The sequence below is a fragment of the Galeopterus variegatus genome, unplaced genomic scaffold (genome assembly GCF_000696425.1).
Source record: "Galeopterus variegatus unplaced genomic scaffold, G_variegatus-3.0.2 Scaffold9126, whole genome shotgun sequence".
Classification (NCBI taxonomy): Eukaryota; Metazoa; Chordata; class Mammalia; order Dermoptera; family Cynocephalidae; genus Galeopterus; species Galeopterus variegatus.
In genome coordinates, this window is record NW_007735237.1 from 47,133 (window position 1) to 57,366 (window position 10,234).

Consider the following 10,234-nt stretch of genomic DNA (forward strand, 5'->3'; position numbering starts at 1 on the left):
AAAAGAAAAGAAAACGGCACAAATAATTTAGATATTACATTTAGGCTGCAGCAGAGAATAAAATAAGGTTAGAAGAGTAAAAAACATTTATTAGACATAAGCTACGTGAAAGGCAGTTTGTTAAATACTTTGCTTATAATATTATAAGAATTCCTCCTACCTTTCAGGGCAGACATTAGTACCAGTTTTATGGATGTGAAAAGTGAGGCTACCATGGTAAAGTACAAAGTGTTCATGCTCATAACTAGTAAACAGCTGAGTTTAGACTCAAGTCCAGTCTATCTTGATTTCAGCATTCTTACATACGGCTGCTGGGTCACCTCCTTTTTCAGGAATTAGAACTGGAATTAGGCTTGGAGATTTTATGTTGTAGTTAGGAATCAAGGCGATTCACGAATTGTCTAAGTTAGTACTGCTTCTGAATATCCCAGTTACTACACACTTGCTATATTTCAAATATGAAAATGATCAGTGTAAGTTGGTTTACACAGGAGTGACATTCAATAAAGGAAATATGTTCTTTGATCTTTTATTTGCTTAACAAGCAGCTTTCAAATTTCAGTTTTATTAATTGCTCTGAAACCCTACAATTTAGGTAAACCTAATTACATTTGATTTTACTCATTTGGTTAGCTCTCTTTCAAATATAACTGGGACTGAAAACAATCCCTCCTATCTATATGTGTCATATGTAACATAACAATAGGAAATGCCAGGAGACATCTATCTACTCCTTCGAAATTAGACCTAACTTGATTTCTAACGAAGGATTTGCTCTTGCAAGAAATTGCCTTGACAAGTCTTTTCTTCCAAAAATCAATATTTTTTTTCTTGTTTCTTTGGAAAAACAATTTCATAGCCTTCTGGCATCATTTATGCCTTCTACAATAAGGAATGACCAATGTTAATTATACCATAGATGTATACTATTGAATTCAAACTTTGATCAAGACAGACATGGTATTTGTCACACCATAGGGTGGCAAGACTTGGCATAGAAGGAGTTAATTTGGGGGGAGGGGTCTAGGTTCAAACCAAGAGGTCTTTGTTAGCAGTCAGGCTGTAACTGAGATTTTTGGAGACAGTGACAGACATAGCACCAAACACCCTCATTGCTGTCAGAATAGCAAAATAGATAACAGAAACTCAAGACTGTGGCCAAGCCCTAAGACATAAAGACACCAGATGTCAAAATGGAGAACAGGATATCAGCTGCTAGGCAGCTCTTTAAATTTTGAGCAAGTCAGTTTTTGTCGACCTAGTCAGATCATGGTGGCTCTATCCACAGAGCACCTTAAAGGTCATGGGAATCCTCTGATGAGTCTCACTGATCATTGATCATCATCCCTGAACATTTATCAAATGATCAGACAATACCTGACATCACTGTAAGATGTTTCCCCATGTCCCACCTGTTTGGGAGTAAAACAAAATCACATTTATGGGAAAAAGGGTTAGGTTTACCAATCATGTTCAAAACCATTGTGAGAACCAGCCTTCTTCAAGGCCCTATCTTGTCAGAAGTCTAAAGGAAGGTGACATATCCCCAAAAAAAACCAGTTGCCTTGACCATTGTTATCTTCAGCTTCCTGGTCCCTCCTTTTCATCTCTTTTTAGGTTTACCAATCATGTTCAAAACCATTGTGAGAACCAGCCTTCTTCAAGGCCCTATCTTGTCAGAAGTCTAAAGGAAGGTGACATATCCCACAAAGAAACCAGTTGCCTTGACCATTGTTATCTTCAGCTTCCTGGTCCCTCCTTTTCATCTCTTTTTGCAGGATGTTGTTCCTTATTTTGACAAGTTGGCTAATTTCTCCCAGATTCATTTGCCCCTTATTTAAATTGTAAATATCTCTCATGAGAGGTTTATAGATAATAACATGTTTAAAGGGCCTGCCACATAGCTGATGCATACATTTTGATGGATTTCCTTCTCTTCCCTTTTCCCTTCATTGACTTCTATTCCAAAGAAAAGCTTAGAATCCAAGATAAACTGAAAAAAAAAGAAACATTTGTCATTTCTGTGCTTTGCACCTTTTCTACCAGGGAAAGACCTTTATAACACAACACTTAAGGTGTGGCATGCTCCTTCTAGAGTGTTTCCACCCTCTCAAAGCCTCAACAGACTGCAGCAAAGCAAAGCAACCCAGGTGGGCTGGCCACAACTGAATGAGCTTGCTCTGCCTTGGCCATACCTGAGTATCAGTGAAGAGTCATTCAAAGGAGCTGGAACCTAAATCTCAATTACAAAAGGCTTGAGGTAATTTCATCTCATATTTGGAGAGAAGACTTTTTGTCTTAATTCTCTGATAGTGGCACATTTATTCCTTCCTTCCTTCCAATAATAAGATGTAGCCCTGTGTGGCCCAGAGTCTGCATCAGAGACTAGCAGCACTTGCCACTGTGGATCAATGTGCATGTGGGCTGCCCTGCACCGAAAGTGGGACCAGACAAGAAAGTATGTCACCTTTGATTACTCAGCCTGTCCTGGTGCTGAAGAAACAAGATGTGAAGAATGGCCTCTCAAGAACATTTGACCCGGCCTGCAAAATCACTGCAACTTTAACCCTTCCCTGCTGGAGATTCACGTGCAGTCCTCAGAGGCATTTTCAATGGAATGTCATCTTCAATCAATGGCCTATATGCAGACACATAAACATTTAGACTCCACGGGAAAACCATCCTCTATTAAGAATAGATCGATAATGGGCAGAACTAACTTCACAGAATTTTTCTTTGGCAGCACATTGTAGTTAGTACGTTGTACTGGGCAGCATGAAATCTGGTTTGTAAGCTTGGCTTGTCCTCAACTAGCTGTGTGTGCCACTGTTCTCCCATCTGTCCAATGAAGGAGTTGGATAGGATGGGATCTAATTGCCCTTCCAGGTCTGAAATTCCCTAGATAGCATCACTGCAAAGATCCAGGGCTTAGGGTTGCACAGACGTGGTTTAATATCAGCTCAATCACTTACTGGCAAGTTACCAAACTTTTTTGAGTTTATAAGCAATGGAGATGATAAGAGTGCTTAATACGTAGGATTATTTGGAGAAGCAAATTAAATAATTTAATCATAGTAGTTAGCTCAGTGGTTGGCCTATATAAATTACTTAATAAATTTAAAAACTATATTTATGATTGCTTGTAAGATCTGTTTAACTGTTGGTCACTGATAATAAATGTATAAAAGAGACTACTTTAAAAGTTAATTGCTGAATAGACATTCAACTTGTCAAGAAAGATTTGAAGATTCCATTTCTATAAATGCTTTTGCATTGCTGTGTCAGAAAATGTACAGAAAAAAAATAAACAAATAGACAAAACAAATAACCAAGAATCAGGTCTCCGTGCCTGCTAACATGAAGGCCCTGCAGTTTCAGTGTGTGTAGACCAGCTTCTCCTTCTGTTCTGCCTTCTCCTCACTAGCAAATCTGCACAAATCATGGAAACAACCCGTAGAAACCCCATTTACAGTCAACCTGCATAGAAAAGCCAAAGGGAAGAGTCAATGCAATTAACCTAGAGTGAAATCCTGCTTCTAAAAATTCTCCTGCTCTATTCTTGGATTTATAGTACAAGGTTTTCACTATAATGGCTCTTGTAAATTAATTGCAGACACAATTGTCTACAGGCATTCTCAGAATAAGTGGCAAGTAGTTAATTGCACCCCAAATTAGCCAATTCTGCCCATAATGAACCATTTGAAGACAATTAATTGCATGCATAATATTTGCACCTGCAACTAATTGGAGACCCTTATATTGTTCCTGGAATAAATAAATAAATAAATAACAACAGCAGCAACAAAAGAACCAGGGGTTACTCTTAAAATGTAGTCTTTTATAGTCTAAGATTCTAGAGAGCTAGGAAAGGGACAGAGCTTAGGAAACACTCAACTGTGTTACAGCTGCCTAAATGCAAAGCAATTTTTTAAATGTATTTTTTTAAATTGACAAATAAAAGTTGTATATATTTATGGCGCATAACACGTTTTGATATATGTACACATTGTTGAATGACTAAATCAAACTAATTAACATATTCATTTACTAACATTCTTGTCATTTTCTTGTGGTTGGAAAAGCATTTTTAAATCATCTAGGACCAGCAAGGTTTGTAGGACACTATCTTTTGCTTGTTTTCTTTTTTTATTTTTTTCCTTCCTAAGTAATGTGAACGGCTTTTACTTAAACTTAATCTCTTCAGCTATCTAATCAAAACGTTTAGGGATATCCAAGGTTTGGTAATATTAAGACCATCCTGCATATTGAAATAATGGTGTTATTTTAGAAAAAAGGGCTAAGTTCTCTTATTTTTGCTTTTCTTTCACCCATAGGCTAAGTTGGTGCTTGCCAGAGTAAAAAACAAATGTTCTCCTAGACTTACATAGCATTAGAAAAATAAGCACATATGTATCATTGCTTCAGCTGGTGTGTGGTTGTGGATTAGCACAATCTCTTTTCAGTCTTAAGAAAACAAATTGCTATTAATAATAACATAATAGTAATAGCAATGATAGTATTAACAATAATAGTGATAATAGTATCAATCACTAAATGTAGTAAATATTTTTGCCTAGAAATTAACATACATAATCTAATTTAAAATGTCACAACAATTAGAACATCTTTTATGCCCATTCGTAGATAAGAAAATTGCTCTTAAAAGCTACATAATTTTCCTAAAGTTACACAGCTAATAAATCACAGAGATGCAATTTAAACTTGGATAACTTAGTCCATATAAAATGCTCAGCACAGTGCTGGAGACACAGTGAATGCTTCATTAAGATTACCCAAAGTATTTATATTTCTATTAATTTCTATGTTTATTCTCTTTAAACTGCCATGTTGAGGGTGAGATAGTAACACCATGCTGGCATTACAGATATATGAAATAAACTCAAGCATATGTGATCAACTAATGTTTGACAAAGACACCAAGAACACACAAGAGAGAAAGGATGGTCTCTTCAAATAAATGGTGCTGGGAAAACTGGATATTCACATGCAAAAAAATGAAATTAGATCTTAACCTTATACTTCACACAAAAGTCAACTTAAAATTGATTAAAGACCTAACTGAAACGGTAAAATTCGTAAAAAATATATAGCGGAAAATTTCAATGACATTTTTCTTGCCAATGTTTTTTTGAATATGACACCAACAAAAACAAATAATTGAGACTACGTCAAACTGAAAAGTTTATGTACAGCAAAGGACACAATCAACAAAATGTAAGGTCAACTCATGAAATGGAAGAAAGTGTCTGTAAACCATATATCTTATTAAGCAGTTGACATACAAAATATATAAAGAACCCATAAAACTCAATAGGAAAAAAACAAACAACCTGATTGAAAAATAAGCAAAATATTTGAATAGACATTTTTTTCAAGAACATGCAAATAGCTAACAGGTACATGAAAGGGAGCTCAAAATCACTAATCAGGGAAATGAAAATCTGAACCACAATGAGATATCTCATCACACCTACTAGGAGCTATACACACACACACACACATATACCCATACACCCACAATGAAGTATTATAAGCCTTTAAAAAGAAGGAAATCCTGCTATTTGCAGCAACATGGATGAACCTGGAGGACCTTATGCTAAGTGAAATAAGCCAGACACAGAAAGATAAATATTGCATGATCTCACTTATATGAAGAATCTAAAAGAGTTGAACTTACAGAAACAGAATGGCAGCATGGTTACCAGGAGTCAGGGGTGGGAGAAATGGGGAGATGCTGGTGAAAGGGACAAACTTTTGATTATGAGATGAATAATAGTCTGGAGACCTAATGTACAGCATAAGTACTATAATTATTAATAATGTATAGTTACTTGAAATTAACTAAGAGAGTAGATCTTAAGTATATGGATATGTTAATTAGCTTGATTGTGTAAAGTATTTTATAATGTACACATATATCAAAACATTATACACCTAAAAAATATACAATTTTTATTTGTCAATTATATTCAATAGTGTGAAAAAAATTATAATTAAAAAAACACACATTCTGGCTTCAAAAAGTGTGTACTTAATACACTATGTCACCTCTTAAAATCTGGACAGAAGGATTTACCTGTAAAAATGGGTGTGTGCATGCATGTGTATGTGTGTGCATATACGTGTGTCTGTGTGTGCATTCATGTAAACTTGGATGTGATGAAGCTGTCTGTTATAAGTCAATCAGTAAATTAAAAATGGACCCAGATGCTAAATGCTTGCTTTCTCAAATGGTAGCAGAACCTTGTGGGAGGACAGGGGAAAAGTCGCTCTCTTTTCTGCTTACCTGGGAAGTTGGAGCCCGCCGGCTAAAGATTAGTCCTGGAAGGAGGCCCTCTCAGTGGTGACTCGAAATCCGTTCACGGAATCATCAAGAACAGTTGCCTGTAAATGAAAGCAGGAGCCAAGAGCCAGAGCTAAGTTGGGGGCTGGGGGTAGGCCAAACCACATGGTGATCGAAGAGGACTGGCTAGAGCAGGTAGCCACAGTTCACAGGAGAGGGAACAACAGGGAGAAAACGGAGTGTACACAGGCAGGTGGCACAGGGTGGGGAGGCGGCAGCTGCTGACAAGTGGAGGTTTCATTCTGCACAGGTTCTGTCACTGCCCAGGGACTGGGGGCTCCTCAGTGAGGCCGAGTGGGTTTCCCACACCGTGCTCTGTTTGGTTGGCATGGAACTACCCTACATTACAAGCTGAAACACACTAAGGGTTGGCTTCTACCATCATGTAAAAGGACTCGGTTAAGGATTGTATTAAGGACAAACAACAGAGCTCCTGACAAAGGAGCAGGAGGAGCGGGCCTTGGGGTGCTGAGTTGAGCAGGTCATCACGTGGCCAAGAACTGACACCAAACTCCTGGCAATGAGGGAAAACAAAGAAACTGAAACTTTTTGCAGGGAGAAGGGCATATGAGTTTTATTATGTGATAATGAAAAGCAATAAAGACACCAGAAAATGTATGGGTTTTTTTTCCCCCTAAAAGCAAACCTAAAACATGGCATTGTCAACTGAGTCTCTGACAAAAATTTTGAAAGGGCAAAACAAATGATAGGCCTGTGGCACACTACTAAACAGCTTTGTCATCCAGTAGACGTAAATCCATTCATCGTGATGTCGAGAGGGTGGTTTTACACTCAGAAACAAGTAACTCTCCTTTCAGTTTGCATTTTTCCAGCCTGTCCACGAGTGTGAATGTCCTGCTGAGTCAGGCGCGCATATGTGCACACGCGTCTGTACACGGGTCCACCCCACACTCACATCTCTTCTGTTTACCAGTGTAGTTCCTCATCAATAAGAGCAATGGTGCTAGGTTAGCAGGTGTTCTTAGTAAGGTTGTCCTCTTGTAAAGTAATCCTTCCTTTCTTCTCTCCTTTTGAAGTCGTCTGCTTAATTATCCATACATTTTTTTCCCCAGAGATTAATGTTAAATGCATGAATCTTGATTTTACTTCTCCTTCCCTTTGCAACATCTGAGCAAAACTAGGATTGTAGTATCTAATATTCAAAACAACTGCCTGGAGATTAATAAGAGGGTTCGTTATCCAAGATGCAAGTCCTTTAGAGTCTTACAAGATGGAATGTCCAGGTGACTGCAGTGGGCAGCAGCTTCTTTTCTTTGCCCACTTCCTTTGGGCAAGAGCGTACCAATTTTGCTTTATGGAATTATCCTTTCCCTAGCACAGTGCACACCTTCACCTGCTAGAAGGATTAGTTATTTTGAATAATTTGTAACCTCCACTGTCTTATTCCGGTCAGAAGGCCCATCCATACAAGTCTTGGAAGTAGATATAGTTATGTATCATTGTTTTTTTGGAATTTTTGATAGCTGTCAGGGGTGACAGTTATGGTTAACCATGATCTTCAGTTTCCTCCTCAACAGTGATTTTTTAGATGCATGTTATTATACACATTTAAGAATGTTTCTGCTCCACTAGATTTTAAGCCTGCCTTTTGTCTTCAGATAGAACTTCAGCACAAAATGAATGCATTATGGGAGGATTCATGGCTGACCGTCCACCAGAGCATCTGTTTAACTGTCTGACACCTTTTCCCTATCCACAACCAGAACTTGAGTTTAAAGCTTCCCTAATAAAATTGGCAAGCACCCTGATAAATACATGTTTGCTCCTATCTGCCCAGGTAGATGCGAGAGGCTTCTGGGGACGCTGGAAGGGGGTTGGTCAGGAGAGAAGAGCAGACAAGAAGGAACTGGAGCAGGCAGAGCAGGTGGAGGAAAGGCTAAGAAAAATGACTCTGCTTCGGTCAGTCTTGAGTGTTGTGCAATTCCTGCATTCCCGAGAGCTCGTCTACCTTCGTCTGTGTTCTCATTTCAGGCGGTCCTGGTCACAGAATCCCCCAGATCCCCGATCCCTCGCCTCCCCCGCCCCATCCTGCCTTCCCTTCCTCCCCCTCCCCCACACCTCCTGCACACCGCATGAGCATGAACTCGCAGATGCATAATTTATACAGACATGCATTCGCTGGCGGATGCCACTCCTTTCAGAGTCACACAAAAGCAATGAAAAGAATCGCTCCTAGAATATGAGGCACAAATCAGATGGTGGTGGCCCCAGTGGTATTGTGAAACACGTGCCTTAATAACGTGAAAATCTCTCTGCAGCCACCATGGGGTTGGCTTCAAAGACGCCAGCGTCTCAAACCACTGCCTGTCTGTAGAGGACGAGTCACCAGGAGCCCTTTTTCACATTATTTGCAAGTGGCTCACCTTGCCCGCTCTTCAAACATGGCCTCATTGCCACCTGCCAGGCAGAGGCTTGGTGTAAAATGCTGTCCTATTATGTAGGAAGATGGTGTGATCTTGCAACACCTCACATCCAGACAGCCAGATTGAAAAGAGCAGATGGAAATCAGGGGGAGGGGACGAGGTCAGGGTGAGGATTAAGGATGCATTTCTCATTTATTAGCAGTCCTCCCCAACCCACCATACACAGGTTTGAAAAAACAGTTATTTTTTTAAAAAATGGAAGAAAACAAAAACTCACAAACCTATCAGTGAAAGATAGGTGAATCTCGCACCCGGAGGCGTTCCTTGCCTCAGAGCTGGTGTGAAGTCATTGTCTGCTTCTGCGCTGCACCCAGCACCTCTCCTGCGTCTTCGTGGGAAGGCTAGGCTTGATGGAAGAAAACAAAAACTCACAAACCTATCAGTGAAAGATAAGTGAATCTCGCACCCGGAGGCGTTCCTTGCCTCAGAGCTGGTGTGAAGTCGTTGTCTGCTTCTGCGCTGCACCCAGCACCTCTCCTGCGTCTTCGTGGGAAGGCTAGGCTTGAAGGGAGTCAAACATTGGAGACACGTTTAATCAAAGCTACTCACTTCCTTGGGCACGGTCTCTGGCCATCAGGCCTCAGAGATGAAATGTTAATGAAAAAGAGAGGAGACAAAGAAAGAAACCTACTGACTGGGTTGAATATTTTGTTCTGAGATCATCTCTGTGAGGGCTGGAAGATAAAACAGGTGTGAACGGGCTTGGGATCCACTTGAATTGTAAAGCGATCAGAAATCAAATCCAGGACAAAAAATAAAAAATAAATAAATAAAAATAAAAAGATATTTAGGACAGTTTGTATATTATACCATTGCCCTTGTGAGGAGAAATCAGCAAATAAATTAAGGTCATAATTTATTGGGCTGGCCGGTTAGTACACCCAGAGTGTGTTGATAGTGGTATAACACCAAGTTCAAGGGTTCGGATCCCTGAACCAGCCAGCCACCAAAAAAAAAAAAAAAAAAAAAAAAAAAAAAAAAAAAAAAAAAAAAAAGAAAGAAAGAAAAGAAAAAGAAAAAGAAAAAAAGAGGCACTGTAATGTATTATGAGCGTACTCACTTTATGTGATGTAAGCAAAATTCTGCCCATGAGACTCAACATCTAGAATATCGTTTGGTGGCTGCAGCGGGGATGTGAGGATATGCCTCTGATTATTATGGTAAATATTACAGAATCTAGTGACTTGAACAATCATACAGACTCGGCATAGGTGAAACTGTGGACACTTGTCAAAAGAAAGAAGCAGATATTTCAAATTAAAAAATAAAGTTAGGCTCTGAAAAATACACTTTTTAAACTTTCTAATAAAATTTGTTTATGACAATTTTGTTCTATATAGGGCTTGGAAAAATAACTATTTTTTGTTTGTTTGTTTTATAAGCTCACATATATTTGGTAATAACACATTCATAAAATGTCTAAAGC

The 10,234-nt window shown here is 38.9% G+C and overlaps 1 long non-coding RNA gene across 1 annotated transcript in view; it reads right to left on the bottom strand.

Annotated features, from left to right (window-relative positions):
* The window catches only part of LOC103609060, a 13,872-nt gene extending 7,480 nt beyond the window's left edge, over positions 1-6,392 (bottom strand). Inside the window, exon 1 of the long non-coding RNA XR_552100.1 lies at positions 6,308-6,392. This is a non-coding gene — a long non-coding RNA (uncharacterized LOC103609060). The remainder of the gene's footprint in view (positions 1-6,307) is intronic.
* Positions 6,393-10,234: the final 3,842 nt, after the last annotated feature.